Here is a 17,582-nt window from a genome sequence, read left to right on the forward strand (position 1 = left end):
AATCTCCTTCCGTTGTTTTCTCTTAGATAGAAAGGGTCCAGCCCCGCCCCCCCCCAATATCATAAATAAATAAAAGAAGAAGAAATTCAAACTATGCAAAGAACAGACTCATGAGACGTAAGCGAGGCTACAAACGTAATGTGATTTGAAGCCTGTCACAAGATTTCACGTGGCAGAGGCTGTGCTGGGAAACTTATGCCTGCCTGAAGTTTTCACCATTAGAGACATTTTGTTGAGACACGGTGTGTTTTAAAAGTCTCTGCTCAAATATAGAATTATTGAACTTCTGGATTTAAAAGGTCCTTAGAGGTCATAAATCCATTCCTGAACTGACATGTGAATCCTCTCTCCAGCATCCCTGCTAAGACATTACCCAGCCTTGGAAAGAACTTCTCCCAAGACAGGGAAGTCATTACTTAAAAAAAACAAAACAAAACAAAAAACAGCAGGTACTTCATTTTGAGTGGGCTTTAATTATGTCAAAGTCTTCCACATGGTGAACTAAAATCTGCTTCTCTGTATTTTTTTTTAAGTTTATTTATCTTTTGAGATAGAGACAGCGTGAGCAGGGCAGGGGCAGAGAAAGAGAGAGGGAGAGAGAGAATCCCAAGGAGGTTCCACACCATTAGCATAGAGCCTGATGCGGGGCTTGGACCCATGAAACAGTGAGATCATGAGTTGAGCCGAAACCCAGAGTCAGACACTTAATGGACTGAGCCACCCACATGCCCCTCCTCTGTAATTTTTTATTCTTTGAGCATTAGTGCTGCTTCATTCACCCAAACAAATATTTAATATACATCCTTTCAGACATGGTCGACATAGTGGCATTCCAGATAATCAAGGTTTTCTCATCTCACAGGGCTTATGTTCAGTGACGAAGACAGCTAACACACGAATAAACCAATAAATAGGCAGGATAGCTTCAGACACGGTCAAGACAAAGTACAGCAATAATGACCAGAGAAATGTGGGGCGAAGCTACTTTGGATGGAGAGTATTGTGGGTGAAATTGTGTCCCCCTTGAAATGATATTAAGGTCCTAATATAAAGTCCTGGTACCTATGGGTATGATCTTATTTGGAATTTGGCGTTTGTGGACGTAATCAAGCTAAAAGGATGTTCTTACAGGGATGTGACTGGCGTCCTCATAAAAAGAGAAGAGATATTTGCTGAGAGGGGACAATGTGAAGGATGTCAACCACTGAAGCTACGAGAAAGATATGGAATAGATCCTCCCTTAGAGCTTCCAGACAGAGCATGGCCCTGCCAACCCTTTGACTTTGAACTTCTTGCTTCCAGAACTGTGAGAGTTTTAAGCCATCCAGTCTGTGGTACTTTGTTGTGGCCACCCTAAGAAATAAGTACAGGGGGGCCAGGGGGTCCTCACCAAGAGGCAACATTTTGAGCTGATGAGCCAGCTTTAATCAGGAAGAAGACTCTTCTAAGCACAGGAGCCAGGAAAAGCAAAATCCCTGATGTTGGAATGAGCTTGGACTATTCCAGAAACGAGGCCAACGGGACAAGAGCACTGAACAAACCTCGGCAGGTAGGCTGGTGCCAGATGATGGCAGCAGAGGTTCCCAGCCTTCTGTAGGCAAAAAATGCAGATGCCCAGGCCCCCATCCCAGGTATTGGCCCATGGTGGGTCCAAGCATCAATATTTTTAAAAGCTCTCCAAGTGATTCTGAGAACCAGATCACCAAGTGATTCTGAGAACTTATATAGAGCTTCGTAGGCCTGGTGGGTAGTTGGGAATGTATTCTTTAAGCAATAGGGAAGCTACTGGGTATCTTAGTTCATGTGGAAGCTCTGCTCCTTCGCAGCCTGCCCTCTCCAGTATTTGAAAGCAGCCATTGTATGCTGCTCCCAGCATCCCCCACTCCTTCCCCCTGTCTTCTCTTCTGAATATCACCAGTTCCTAGTATGGTTTGATAAATATCTACTGCAGACCTAGCAGGAAGCCATAAAAGTAGAACACAGGTATGCTTTAACATGAAGCACACATTTGTCTGTTAGATTAGCTAGTTCAGTGACCCCTGGCATTTTCTTCTGTCCCAGGACGCTTACATTCCCACCTGCCTTCCATATGCAATGTCAACCCTGGGACAGATTTGAACACCTGCCCCCTTCCCCAGCAGAGCCTCGGTTCTGCTTTCCTCCCAGGGGAGAATAACAGAATGCACCGGTACCGAAGAGACCCAAATGCTCAAGACATTTTGAGGTGGAGAAGACAAGAGTCGCCATGATTCATTCAGCAAATTTTGAGGCTGTCTCATAAGCCTTACCTGTTGAGGTGAGATCTCGTTCTGATTAGCAGGGAGTGTCAGCCACTGCTGTTGCTGGGGATGGGGACTGCTAAGGCAGATGGACGTGGCAGAGTCACTGTAGACACACTTCCTCACGTTCTGCGGGTTGAGAAGCAAATTGACCAAGTGATGTCATTCACACAGTGAAAGGTTTTAAACCTCCACACTGCAATTTAGCCCGAAGGTATTTGTGGAAACCCCTTTTCAAACCTATATGTAAGACCACGTTCAGACTGTATGCTTCTTCATGCTTGGTCCTTTCCAGAAATGGGCAAGAATGCTCAATGAACACACTTAGCAGCTCACCAGGCAACAAATACCAAAAGACCAGAGCAACAAATTGCAAAATTGTGAGAAGATGCGCTGGCTGCCTGTCTCTTCACCCTGTCTCTATGGACCTTTCTTCTGTGAGAGTCCTTGACCATTCATTGCCCATGTCCGCAACAGAACGGACTCCGGACAGAAGTGATGTGCTTATTAGAGGAGCGTATACTATCTAAGCAGGGTAGGCATTGGTATGGCTCAGCCACCTGTTTACAGCCTGAGTCTATTCTGATTGAGTGGCATCTTGAGGTAAATACATGTAATGTTACTACTTTTTTCTCAGGGCTCGTACAGAGCCCTAATATAGCAATGGAATAGCTGTTTTAAGACTCACATTCTTGGAGGACAATTATTGGGTTGCCTTCCAGGCTTGTCGTGATCACTGTCCTGGTTACCACCCTACTCTGACCCACACTGCTGGACTCACGGGAACCCCTTTATGCAATGACTTTCGCCTCACCCCCATCCGAGCCACATTGATGGGTTCAGGAGCCAGGGCTGCTCAAAGTCCTATCTCTAAGAACTAGGTTTGGACCCAAAAGAAATTAAGTCTCTCTGTCTCTCTTATTTGGTCTCACTCTGGTTTTTTGTTTTTTTTTTCTTCCCCCCTCTCTCTCTTTCTCTCTCTCTCTTTGTAATGCGAAAACTTGTGCAGCAGCCGCCATACTGTCTGGTCTAGAAATTGGGAAGCTGAACATGGCCGCCTGCAATCAAAGAAAAGAATCTATCTGATGCCATTAAGCCGTCTATAATTTACTCCAAATTATACTGAACCAGATGAAATTGCCAATATTTGACCATTTGAAAATTGACCACACTGGATAAAACTGACATGAAGTATATTTCTAGCTGTGCTGTGATTCACGGTGGTGTCATCCTCTTCCGTGTTATCTGATAATTGATTTGTTTTGTTATTGTTTCTTTTCCCCGCAGAACTAAATATTACGGTATCGTCACACATACTGCGAATCCTTACGGCATACCTGAGCAAGCGGAAACAACAGTCTGGCCTTGGGAGAGGGCTTTGCTAGCCCACACCTACTCTGTGTGGTGGTTTAAAACTTCTGTTGTTGGTTACTGAACCTGAAAAGTGGGCCTGAAGGGAGGGCCAGACACATTTTAGGTGAAGATCGAGTAGAAGCCATGCGAAAAGCCAACCTTTAAACCACAGTGTGAGGCCCTTCAGCGTATTTAAGAGTCTCCGTGGAGATAGTTTCTCAGGAGCTGGGTAAAACCGGGAAGGTGACACACTGGACAGCCACACCAACGGATGGAGATACACTTGCGCGCATGCTTACTGCTTAAGATTCAAAATGGCAGAGACCTCTTTTTGAAGGAAAATATGACAATAAATCTATGACAACAAATGGATACTGGTAGGCAATTGAAAGAGATCTGGACGCTGGCTGGAAGTTGAGGTGGCCTTCAGCCATGTTAGAAAGTCATCGTTATGATCAAAGAATGTTCTGGTTTTTACATGGTGGTCTATAGAAAGCATAATGCAGCTCTCCTTTTGAAGGCTCTGTGAAAAATAACCACAGAATCATCTTGTCACAGAGTTTTCCCAAGCTTGATTTGTAACTGGTTCTGGGATCCTGCTGCTTTGGCAGACTCTTGATCATGTCACCATCATTAGGAATATGCTGTTAGAGCTACGGTTGGGAAACCTAGCCTACCAGCCAATTTCAGCCCACCACCTGATTTTGCACAGCCCAGGAGCTGAGAATCATTGTTACACTTTTAAGTGGTGGAAAATAATCAAAAGAACAATATTTCTTGACATATGAACATTATATGAAATTACAATTTCAGTTCATAGGTAAAGTGGATTGGAATATGCCAACACTAATTTGTTTACATGTTGTCTGTGGCTGCATTCATTGCTAAGACAGAATTGAGTGGTTACAAGAGAGACTGTACTGCTTGCAAAACCTAAGAAACTTACTGGCTCTTTACATTAAAAAAAAAAAAAAGTGTGTCCATCTCTGTGCTAGAGTACCATAGCCTTTGAGTACCATAGCCTTTGCTTCTGGAGGACTTTTCGAGCAGGATATGGTGGGGGTAACTCAAAGGAGAACACTGGGTCTTCATCGATAAGGAAGAGGCTATGCCTGTTCTGTGCCTGCTTGTTAAGAAATAAATAACAAAAATCTGGGGTGCTGGGGTGGCTCAATCAGTTGAGCATATGACTCTTGATTTTGGCTTAGGTCATTCATGATTCCAGAGTTGTGGGATTGAGCTCGACGTTGGGCTCTGTGTTGATGGTGTGGAGCCTGCTTGTGATTTTCTCTCCCCTTCTGCCCACTCCCCTGCATGTGTGCTCTATCTCTTAAAAAGAAAGAAAGAACGAAAAAAGGAAGGAAAAAAAAAGAAAAGAAAAAAGAAATAAAAATCTGGCCTGAGATTCATTTTCATTGGAACCTGATTGTGAATTGTGGGAGGAGACTCAGAGCTAACACATTCCTCTAACTGTTGGGAGTTAATGATAATGACTATCAGGACTTAATTGGGGAAAGCCCAATTTGCTTAGACACCTTGTAGCAGATATCCTGAGAGGGGCAAAACTGAGAGCTGGAACAAAATACTCATTGACATTTTAGCACCTAGTTCCAAACCTATCCCAAGACCCTGTGGCTTTACCACCTTTGCACCCCATCAAACATGGAATATCTTTAAAACGAATCTCTTTGGGGGCACCTGGGTGGCTCAGTTCGTTAAGTATCCAACTTCTGCTCAGGCCATGATCTCGCCACTCAGGAGTTCGAGCCCTGCGTCGGGCTCTGTGCTGACAGCTCAGAGCCTGGAGCCCGCTTTGGATTCTGTGTCTCCCTCTCTCTCTGTCCCTCCCCCACTCGTGCTCTGTCTCTCTCTCTCTCTTAAAAATAAAATAAAAACATTAAAGAAAAAAACGAATCCCTTTTGTTTTGCTTAAGCCACATCCAGCAGATTTTTATCATTTGCAACCAAGTAGAATCCTTATTTATACACTCCTGATGGTCAACAGAAAGGACAAAGACACAAGAGTTGCAGGCATTCATTTTATGGAGCCATAAGATCTTCCTGAATTATTTAGGTAACCGTCCACCAGCACTTATGACCACGTACCTCTCACACTTAACCCAGAAATCTTAGTTATGAAGGTGATGCTTCATAATCTTTGCATCGGGCAACAACATGGCAAAAATACTGATACACCTTAGGCGAGACTGGGGAGTACATAGTGTGTTGATGGGTAATAAGTAACACACCCCAGCTCTTTTAAAGAGAGCACAAGACAACATACATCTAAGACAAACCAAATGCCTCATCTATTATTCACAGATAGTTCCAAAGATTCAGTAGGTGATCAAACTGATCTTCCAAAGATGTACCCCGGGTCAGTGCAAATATCACGTAGAGCCAGTGGTTTACTTCGACTGTCGTTCATTCTTTGTCATGTGTGCCTTCCTTCCTCTCACACCCCACCATCACTGTCCCCACCTCTACTCTAAAGTCACCCCTTCCGGCTTTCCCACCAGTCTCACTGTTCGGTGACAATATCAGGAACTAAACGATGAGAAGATAGCAGGAATGTACTATGTGCAAGGACACGCAGATCAACAAACACCTCCGTGCAAGCCTGTCCCAGTTAGTGGGTAAATGAGTTCCCGCTTTAATTACTGAACAAGAATTGGCAAGAGTCAACGGATAGGCACTCTGTAAGACATGAAATATTCCCAATACTGAACCGAATTGTGTGTCGCTTTCTTTGGACTCCATCATTTTCATCCTCCCTCCTAACAAATCAGAACGGAAGACAGTCTGCTGACCAACAACATGCCATGGAAGGACCATTTGTGAATTTTCCATTGATACAACATTTTGCTCTTTTGTATCCACTTCCAGGGACATTCATCTTTTGATGAACTCCATGGTTCCTCTTGGTAGGAGCACCTAGGAGCCCAGGGAATTCTTTTTCTAGTCTACTCTAGTGGTAGAAACGCATCAGTTTCAAAAAGGCTGTGCTACATCGAGCACTCACTTTCCCTGCACTAATTCCAATAAATCCAGGAGAGAGTGTGGCACGAAATGGATGGACCCAGTCCTGACTCAGTATAATGGAGATTTTATGCTGACATGCTCCATTAGGGACCACCACACACATCTTCCTCAATAAACAAGCTTACTGCTCAAGTAATAAAGTCATTTATGGAGAGAAGTCAGCCAAAAGACCAGGACTTATGGGAGGTTCTCAGAGAGGAATCATACCAAGTTGGGTTGAAAGAGAATCCCATATATTCAAATCAAGAGATCATCTTTCAAGTGGGAGCCCTAATTTTTATGGTCCTCACCTTAGCTTTTCTTCACGGGTTCAGAAAAGAAGGCTCATGTGTACTGTCCCAAATAGGGAAAGGGAATTTGGTGACTTTTAAGTCAATTAAGCCCATCCTGAATATTAGAGTAGTTTTCTCTGCTTTTTTTTTCCAAAACATAAGAATTTCTGATCAAACAAGAACTTTTCCACGTTTAATTAGCCCCTTGTGTTCTGAGAAGAAAAGCAAAGGGGAATGTCAGAAAAAGTCTCTTATTGAAAGTCACTGTTGCAAGGATTTTAAATTTTTTAGTTCTACTGATTATTAAAAGATGTCACAAAGAAGGGGGCATTTCCTTTTCTCCGAGTTCCCATATGCTCTGTGGTGGAGACTAATTCTGTGTCTTTATCTAGGACCTTGCAAATCCAGGAGCTACAGGAGATGTGCTGATAAGGAGTAAATGTGAGATCAAAGGGAAACTTCTTTTAGAACATGGCTGCCTGGGAAAGAGATTGGAAGTCCCTAATATGCTTTACTGACCCTCACGACATACCACTGGCTCTTAATAGGACGCAATACATGCTTATTAACATTGCTGTGTATTTGCATACATATCTCTTCACATACAGGATATAGGACATATACATATATATGCATAGCTATGTACATAAATATATATATATATAAACGTGTCTCTATTTATTTAGCAATCTAAATGAGTGTGTAAAGACCTCTGTACTTTTTTTTTTTTTGGCAATTTTAAATCTTTTTCTCCTATATTAAGGGCATCACATACATACAGTAAAGTGAACTTCAGGTGTATAAGGTAATGTTTTAGAAGTCTATGCCTGGCTAACCATCACGTAGATTGAGATAGAAAGCGCTCTCAGGGCTGAGAATTAACCCCAATTGAGCAGCTGCATCCCACAGAGAGGAGAGCAATACCATTAGCACTGACCAGCGCCCCTAATTTCACACCCTAAATGGTTGGTGTTATTACAAATCGCTCTGGGAGGTGGAAAATTCCCAGTGACCAAACGCTGGCAGATGTCAACCCAACCGGTAATTCCATCCCCTGCCTCCTGATGGGAAGGGGTTCCTCCCACAGGAGAGTCTGAAAACACCAGCCAGCCCTTTCCTGGCCTCCTTTGCAGCTAGCCCATGTGACTGTTCCAGCCAATGGGGGCCTTCCTTGCACTTATGCGACTACGTTCCAGCCAATGGGGGCCTCCTCGCAGCTAGCCATGGGACTATGTTCCCTGCAGTGTGGGCTGAGGAGGTCTCCCAGAGTCTTCTGGTAAAAGAGAGATACCTGAAGAGAAAGCTCTGTCTTCAGCCAGGCATCTGTAGACATGGTGCTTCCAGCTGGGGCAGCTGTTCACAAGGGAAGGCGAGGGCAGTATGCTGAGGACAGCAGGAAGAGGGAGGGCCAGCCCTTGAGGATATGGTCCAATCTTGGAACCAGGGATCAGGAAACTTGTGTAGTGAAGGGTCGGATAAAAAATATTTGGGGCCACACACAGTCTTTATTTCATATTCTCCTCCCCTCTTTTTCTTTTCCTTCCTCTTCCTCTCCTGATTTTTCCTCTTCTCCTCCTCCTTCCTCTTTTCTCCCCCTCCCCTCCCCCTCCTCCTCCCCCTCCTCCTCCTCTTCCTTCTCCTCCTCCTCTTCCTCTTCCTCCTTCTCCTCCTCCCCCCTCTTCCTTTTCCTCTCCTCCTTCTTCCACCATCGTTCTTAGTTTGGAGGCTGTACAAAAACAGACGATGGGGTGTATTTGACAAACCAGCCATAGTGTTCTCTTTCTCTAGGCCAACCCAGCAACCACCTATCTCTTGAGTTCTTATTAAGGAATATGACTTAAAAGACAAACCTGCTGTTTTTAGGCTACTTTAAGCCGGATATTTTCTTACTAAACAACACCCCCATGATACTGCAATGGACCTACGTTCTCAGACTTGAAGATGTGGCACCTTAAAGAAAAATGAACAATAGGGGTAGAAGTATCTGAGAGGCCACAGGGGAATATGCCAAAAGTGTATGAGGACTTTTTTCTCATGCTTATTTCTTTATTTTGAGAGCGAGTGTGTGAGCAGGGCAAGTGCAGAGAGGGAGAGAGAGAGAGAGAGAGAGAGAGAGAGAGAGAGAGAGAGAATCCCAAGCAGGCTCTGTGCTCAGCACACAGCCCACTACGGGCTCAGTGAACCATGAGATCATGACCTACACTGAAATCAAGAGCCCGATGCTTAACTACCTGAGCCACCCAGGCGCCCCAAGGAGGCGAGAAACTCTTAAGAGCAGAGCCCAAGTACCAGTGTTCCCCCCCAGCCGAATGATTTATACGGGTTGCAGCTGGCATCTCACCCCCTTCCACACCGTCAGTTATGGTTAATTTCATGTGTCAGCTTGGTGAGGCTCAAGCAAACACTCACTGAGGGGTTGCTCTGGACATATTCCGTAGGCTGGTTAGTATTTGCAATCAGTTGACTTTAAATGAAAGAGACTATGTGCAATCATGTGGGTGGCCCGCCCCTTATCAGTGGAAAGTCTCCAAGGGCAAAACTTGAGGTTTCCCTAAGGGAAGGAGAAATTCTGCCCCCACACTGCAGCATCTGTTCCTGCCTAAGCTCCAGCCTGCTGGCCTCCCTTCTGAATCGTGACCTTGCTAGCCTCCACAATCACGGAGCTCACTCCTCGAAAGAAATCACAGAAGTACACTTGAAGCTCATTATTCGTGGGTTCAATATTTACAAGTTTGCCTACTTCCTGAAATGTGTTTGTGACCTCAAACTTAACACTCATGCTGCTTTCAGTCAATCGCGACATGCACAGATGGCAAAAGACTGGAGTCCCCTGATGCACACGTCCCCAGCTGAGGTCCAACAAGGCGGTGTTCCGCCTTCTTGTTTCATACTGCCCTCGTGCTGGAAATAAGTGTCCTTTGGCAATCTATTCAGTGCCACGCTTTTTGCATGTATCGAGCATTCTGTAGGCGGCTTCGCTGTTTAAAATGACCCCCAAGCATAGAGCCGAAATGCTGTCTGGTTGTTCCCAAGGGCAAAAAGCTGTGCGGGGGGGGGGGGGGGGGGGGGGGGGGGGGGGGGGGGGGCTTGCGGAGAAATTGTGCATGTTAAATAACCTTTGTTTGAGCGTGAATTATAGTGCTCTCGGCCGTGATTTCGGTGTTAATGAATCAACAATGTGTTGTAAATAAGGTGCCTTTAAACACAAACACCCATAAAACAAGGTTATGTATTGATCGGTCCACGAAACTATTGTGACCAGAGGTGCACAGGAACCTAACTCTGTATCTCCCCCAGGATCGATGTCACTAATGCAGCGTTTGTGGCAACTTTATAGAATATACCTACCACAAATAGAATCTGAGGAACACATATATACAGTAGTATATATACTACTCTATAGCGCCCCCCCACCCCCGACTGCCGCCGCCTTACCCATGGTTTTACTTTCTCATGGTCACCCCTGCTCTGGAACCAGGTGATCCCCCTTCTCCTGTCTTGTCAGAAGATCAGTGGTAACTTAATACAGTGTCACACGCTCGTGTCACCCACCTCACTTCATCTTAGCCCTTAGGGCATTGTATCCTCTCATGTCATCAGGGGAAGAAGGGTGAGGACAGTACCCATACGATATTTTGAGAGGGAGAGAGAGAGGGAGAGAGGGAGAGAGGGAGAGAGGGAGAGGGAGAGAGGGAGAGGGAGAGAGAGAGAGAGAGAGAGAGACAGGGACCACATTCACATAACTTTCTTACAGCATGTTGTTATAATTATCCTAGTTTATTATTAGTTATTGTTAATCTGCTACTGTGCCTGATTTCTTTTCTTTTTTAAATTTTTTTAACATTTATTATTGAGAGAGAGACAGACAGACAGACAGATCGTGAGCAGGGGAGGGGCAGAGAAAGGAGGAGACAGAATCCGAAGCAGACTCCAGGCTCCGAGCTGTCAGCACAGAGCCCGACACAGGGTCTGAACTCACACACCACAAGATCATGGCCTGAGCTGAAGGCGGACGCTCGACCCACTGAGCCACCCAGGTGTCCCTACTCGGCCTGATTTCTAAGTCAAGCCTTAACACAGGGGTGTATGTATAAGAAAACATACAGTATGGATAGGGTCTGGTACCATCAGTGGATTCAGGCATCCACCGGGGGTCTTGGAATATATCCTTGCATATGTCTTATGTACATACACACACATATTTTTCTGGAGAACCCTGATAACACCAGCTCATCAAGTGTGGGCTCCCCAAGGGCAGGTTCATCAGAGAACAATGCCTTCTCTCCCTCTCGGGATAAAACCTGAGAAACCAGATCATGACAGACCATTGAAGCCAGCGGTGATCTGAGCCCTACAGACCTACTGAGCCTCTCCTCCCTCTGGCCTGGGTCTGGCCTTCAGCTGACCTCAACCACAGTCCCCGTCCACACGACCCCATTGTCTTTGCCCGTCTCTGAGTCCCCTGCTTTCTGGCTTTCGACTGTCAAACCTCTACTCGCGGCTTCAGCCACATTCCACAACCATCTGAGTCTCACTTGCCCTGGGCCAGCATCCCTGGGCCAATATTTCTGCAACCTCAGCCCTGTTCCGGCATCCCTGCCCCCTCAGTCCTGTGCCAGCATCCCTGGTGATAGCCCAGCCCATCTCAAGACATGTTGGTCCATGATTCCTCTCCCTAGAATGTTCTCTTACCCCATCTTTTCTAGTTAACACTTTTCTTCCACAACCCGGCTCCCACTTCCTGACTCAAGGAAGACTTCCTGGGCCTCCCTCGCTAGGTTCTCTTTGCTGTTTACCTTTCCTCTACGGTACTTGGCACGACTCTCACTTTTGTCATCTTCCGCTAGTATTCAGTCAGTTCTTAATAATTTTCTTAACGCTTCTGTTCCATGGATCCTTCTGGCAGTTTGGGAAAACCAGAATACTGTTTTCAAGTGCGCGATATGAAATACAGAAGATCACAAAGAAACTTGCGTTTCAATATAATTGGTTATCAAAATATTTTCTTAAATGCCGCATGCTAACAGATGTGCTTTCTTATTAAGACATTAAATTACAAGATCTAGTGGAAGGTCTAATAACCACTGTACTTTTGAGCGGCGATAAGTACAAGTGATATTTTATAGCATCTGCAACAATTGTAATAAGATACAAAATATGGAATTTAGGGAGCAAAGTGAACAAAGCCACAGAGATTGCTAACTCTATCAGATTGTTGCTTAAATTCATAATGGAAAGGAATGGTAAACAGTTTTGAAAGTAAAGATAACATTTATTTTTTTTTTATCCAGCTTCACAGATTCCCTACCCCCTGCTGAATTCCATATGTGTTCTCTGGATTAGAAAGTCCAGATTTGTGTCTGAATTCTCTACTGGATCCTGAAGCTCTGAAAGGCAGTCCTGTGTGATTTTGCTCACCATTGTACGCAAGTACTTAGGGCATAGTAAACACTTAGTAAAAAGCTGCTGGAGGGCAAAATGGAAGGAAGAAAGGGACTCCACGGTATGCTGGGTATGCTCGGCTGAGCAGCCTTTCAGCCAGTGTTTTACAGCTCAAGTCCATTTTTATCTCTTGCAAACAATCTTCCGTGCTCGTGCTCGCTCTCTGCAAACCCACTGGGTTGGCTGTTCGTCCTCTGAACGCTCCTATCATGAAGTACTTCCTTTCCACCTCGCTCTTCCGGAAATTGTTGATTTCATTATCTGTCTTCTCACTCATACCTTTTGAACGGGAGCTTTATCAAGGGTAAGAGTTGTGTCTGATTTCACGCTCTGTGTCACCGGCCTTTACCAACGCCGGGATCGGGATGCGGTTTTGTACTCAATGAATTCGTAAAATGAAATCAAATTCGGTTCTCTCTTCCCCCCCTCCCCCCCACAGAAGTGCCCTCTCTGTTCCTCCTCTCATGTCGCATGGGACCCAGGCTGCTCTGTGACTCGCTCCCCTTGCCTTCCACAGTCCTGTGATTCCTCCTCCGTGGGCCCACGGGTCATGGGTCAGGCAATCCTACATTCATGCATTGGACTCAGAAACACACTCCATGAGCGGGAACAATAGTATGCATTTCATAAACCACAGAATTTGCTTTCTTTTCATCAGTCACTGGGAAACCAGGGACACGTATGTTCTTTGAAATGTGAATAACTTTCCTAAGAATCCCAAAGCAGCATATCTACTTGCATTTATCCCACCCAGCAGAAGAGAGCCAAGATTCAGTGGCCCCCAGAAGTCCCCAGCTTGAATGGCTGGGATCAGCAAGACGGGCACAGCCTCTAACCCCCTGCTCCTTCTGTCACCCTGGAGTTTGCCAGAGGGATGGACACTGGCCGATTGGGACTTAGGCTTATTCTATTTGTCCACAGATTTGTTTGACGAGTCCCTTTGGTGGCCAGAGGAAGAGGAGGAAGAACAAAATACTTTGGAACACGTGTGAAATTAAAGCAGCTGCTGTGGGCAAAGGGTTGCTTATGGACAGAAGATTTCCCAATCTAAACAAACACAAACCTTGCTCACTCACTTTAATTGCTGCATGAATATACCACTTTGGGTTTATCCATTCCCCTGTGCACAGGCATTTAGGTTTTTCTAGCCTCTCAGTATTACAGACAGAGCATATTCATTTTTGCAAGAGCCTCCTTGGGTACGTTTTTTGAGAATTTCTCTAATGATACACACTAGAATAGAATTTCTAGGTCATGGAGTGTGCATATCTTAAACCGCATCAGAGATAGCCAAATTCTCCTCAAAATGCTTGTACAATTTATGCTACCATTAGCAATACAGGAGAAAGTGGCTACTGTTCCAAAACGCGATATTATCGGACTTTCTCATTTGAGCGATTTTAGGGGTGCAAGCTGGTAGACAATTGTAATTTTCGTGTGCACGTCTCTGACTGGTATCTTCTGGGAACTGTAGCTACCCACAAGTGCTTCTGATGCATTAAGGACCTGGTTGTAATTAATATAACAGCCCTGTAAGGTAAGTATGACTCTGCCATATTTTACAAATTTGCTTTCAACCCCACAGCTAGAATTCAAATCCCGGCTATTTTATTTACTTATTTTTTAAATGTTTATTTATTTATTTATTTATTTATTTATTTATTTATTTATTTTTGAGAGAGAGAGAGAGCACGAGCGAGCGCACAAGTGGGGTAGGGGCAGAGACAGAGAGGGGGAAATACAGAATCTGAAGCAAGCTGCAGGTTCTGAGCTGTCAGCATAGAGCCTGATGTGGGACTTGAACCCACAGACCGTGAGATCGTGACCTGAGCCAAAGTTGGACACTCAACCGACTGAGCCACCCAGGTGCCCCAAATCCTAGCTATTTTAAAGCATATACTTAACTACCCTGTATTATAGCCACTCCCTCCCTCTATTACCAACAGGTAGACAGTCGATCATTGCTAAAGATTGAAACTCAGTATATGCCACTGTGGTTGTCACTTAGCACTTTCTCTCCGTGCCCCATCACTGTCGCCAACTTAAAAACCCAGTGAGCCTCTCTTCACAACCCCAGGGCCAAGTACAGGTCTATACACACAGTAGGTTCGCCACAGTCTGTGACTTTTATAACAAAGACAATAATGGTGGTAATAAAACCCCAGTGAATTTCACAGACATGATAAGGTGGTGTGGCTTAAATGCTTTCTCTCTTTGTGGAATTAAGCTCCATACAGGTTAGAATCTTGTGAATGCAATGATTCTCCATTCTCCTAGAGTCTTCCTTGGAAGCTGGGACTCTCTTACCCTTTTCCTCCTCCTTTTCTTCCCATCCCTCAATCTCAGGCCTTCTCTCTGTCTGTCTCTCTCTGTCTCTCTTGTTGCCTCTTTTCTCTTTCTCGATGTCTGATGGAACTAAACTTTTTTTTTTGTTTCCTTTTTTGACCTTCAGGAACGAATTTGCTTTGTATATCACTATTGTGAGGACTGGAGGGGTGATATGAGAGTGTTTCTGATAGAGTGAAGGCAATAACCAGATAGAGTTCCTTGGGGGGGATGATTTCGTCAACTGTATTGACTCATTTTTATTTTAAACTGGACACATCTGCTGAGGGACCCGGCAGGGGGGATGTCTCTTTATCATTCGAGACGATCCACGAGACAGGCTTGCATAGACAGAGCGGGGCTTGATTTAGGGCTGTGTCCCAGTTGCCTGAGTGAGGTCTAGGGAATCAGACTTTCCATAATACACCCCGGATTAGTCATTCGGCAAGCAGGTGAATATTTGCTTTTGCAATTGTGCCTCCCTAAATAATCCAGAGAGATATAAAAACAGTGAATTCAGCTGCTCGTGAATAGTATGGATATTTGAGCTTTTGTGTGGTACCAATCCTTAGCAATATTTTTTTGTATTAAATACTATGAATCTACTTCACCTGTCAGCACTATTCAAAACACAGAATGCTGTATGAATAGAAAGGATGTTCTGGGATCTTGCAGATGATTACTGTTGCTAGGAAAACCACTTCCTGATATCTTTGTGCTTGCTGTATGTGTCTCTCTTTGTGTACAGCTTTGCAGTGACAAGCAAATTCATAGCATGGTATTGGGGAGGGATTGGGAAAGTTTAGAAATGTTTAAAGAACACTGCTTAAAGTTAAAAAGGGGATGTCATCTAAAATAATAGTTAAGAGTTCTGCCTGCTTTCATGTGGAGATTTATAGCTCTCAAAGGAGAGCAATGGGGCTGCATTTGTGCTATGCTGGTGCAGACTTCAGGGCCATTCCAGCCATCATTTTCTGGAACCTCAGAACTGGGTTATGCTTTTTTGGTGCCCGAGGAAATGACCGTCTTTTTCTCCTTGTGAATATTATGCCAATTATTGTCTCTATAGTGTCAGCTCTGCTTAATGTTGCTATTCTACAAGACCGATGGGAGGGAACCACACGCACTCTCTCCGTTTCACAGCCGGGAATGAAATCAGAGCCCAGTAAGATAAGCCCATTCATTCATTTGCTCAGGACGGGCATTCTTCCCAACTCTGCAGCAGAGGGGAGATAGGTATTGCTCGTTCTAGAAACCGGAACTTCCTGGGAGACCCAAAAGCAAATATGGCGTCGGTACCCATGCCGGGCACAAAGCCCTCCCCACAACCCGTGTGACACGAATACATAAATCATGGCAGTGACGTCACACCAAACATCTGCATTCTCGCAAGAGCCCCTCATCGTTTCTGTAGACCATCCACAAATTGAGGGACCCGGGATCAGGTATTTCAGCCCTCTGTCCTCATCTGTAAGATGGAGATAATGTGCTCATCCATTTAATAAGGCTGATGAGGGGACTCAGTGGCAAATGCATGCAAATAACTCATGACAGTGCCTGAAACATGTGAAAGATTTCATTAAGTGTTGCTTTAAAGACCCAGGAAAGGAATAGCATGCCCTAACATCTAGTCTGTTCCTCATGCCATGCTCACTTATGGATCTCACTCTTCTTCACAGACTGATGTTCCAGATGTTGATTTACCACTGTTTTCTTGAAATAGGTCAAAGAATCATCTTGCCAGCATGGGTTACTGGGTTTTTTAAACCAGTAATGTAATCATCATCATCATCATCATCATCATCGTCATATTTATAAAAAAAAATGTTTATTTACTTTGGAGAGAGCAAGAGGGTGAGCAAGCATGCAGGAGAGGGACAGAAAGAGAGGGGAATAGAGGATCCAAAGCAGGCTCTGTGCCGATAGCAGAGAGCCCGATGTGGGGCTTGAACTCACAAACTGCAAGATCATGGGATGCTTAACCGACTGAGCCTCCGAGGCGCCCGATCATCACCATCATCATCATCTTAATAATAACAATGATAAAGTGAACACTCCTCAATTATTCTCTGTTAGCCACCCAACTGCACTCTTGTTCTCTCATTTGAGCCACCCCTGTCCCGCCACCTCGACCACACAGGAGTAGGAAAGAAGACACGGAGGCCCAAATAAAGCTGGTGGGTTGCCTAAGGTCCCGGTGAAAACAGGACGAGGAAGCACCACCAACCCACCCACCAGCTGGTTCCACCAGGGAGAGCCACCCACGGAGCCATGAGGGAGAAAACCGAGAGAACGGTGTGGGGGATGCTCAAAGGTCATTTCAGTGATCAGGACCCTCGTGCCTGTCTCTGAGATTCCATCCTGGTTTGTCATGAAAATTATTTCCACATCTCGACTCCAGGAAAGGTTTGAGATAAACTGCGTCCGAAATCGCAACAGGGAACCAGGATGTGTGAATCGGAGACTTTTCTGTCTATGTTTCAGTCCCACAGAGGCCGTGGAACATTCCCATTCCAAGGCCACTGGGAGCCGGGACAGACCGTGACATCGGGCGGACTACAGGGTTTTAGGGATGCCAAGAAAATGGACTTCTTTTCTAAGGAGCACCCTCTGTGAGCCCCACCACAGTGTTTCTGCCTTTATGGAATTGAGAATGAGGCCAAAGCCATCAAGTTACAGTCCTCTCTCAGAGGACCCAATCTCCAGTTGATTGGTTAGAGTAGCCTGATCCCTACAGAATCCCATGCAGAGGGAGCATGGTTCTGTTGCATCCGGGGCCGCAGAGGGTCTGGAGTGCGCACTGCGGGTGTTGCGGTGTCGCTGAAGGCAAAGATAGGAAGCGAAACAGGAGATGAAGGATTGGTAGAGA

This window comes from Panthera tigris, chromosome A3 (genome assembly GCF_018350195.1).
Source record: "Panthera tigris isolate Pti1 chromosome A3, P.tigris_Pti1_mat1.1, whole genome shotgun sequence".
Taxonomy (NCBI): Eukaryota; Metazoa; Chordata; class Mammalia; order Carnivora; family Felidae; genus Panthera; species Panthera tigris.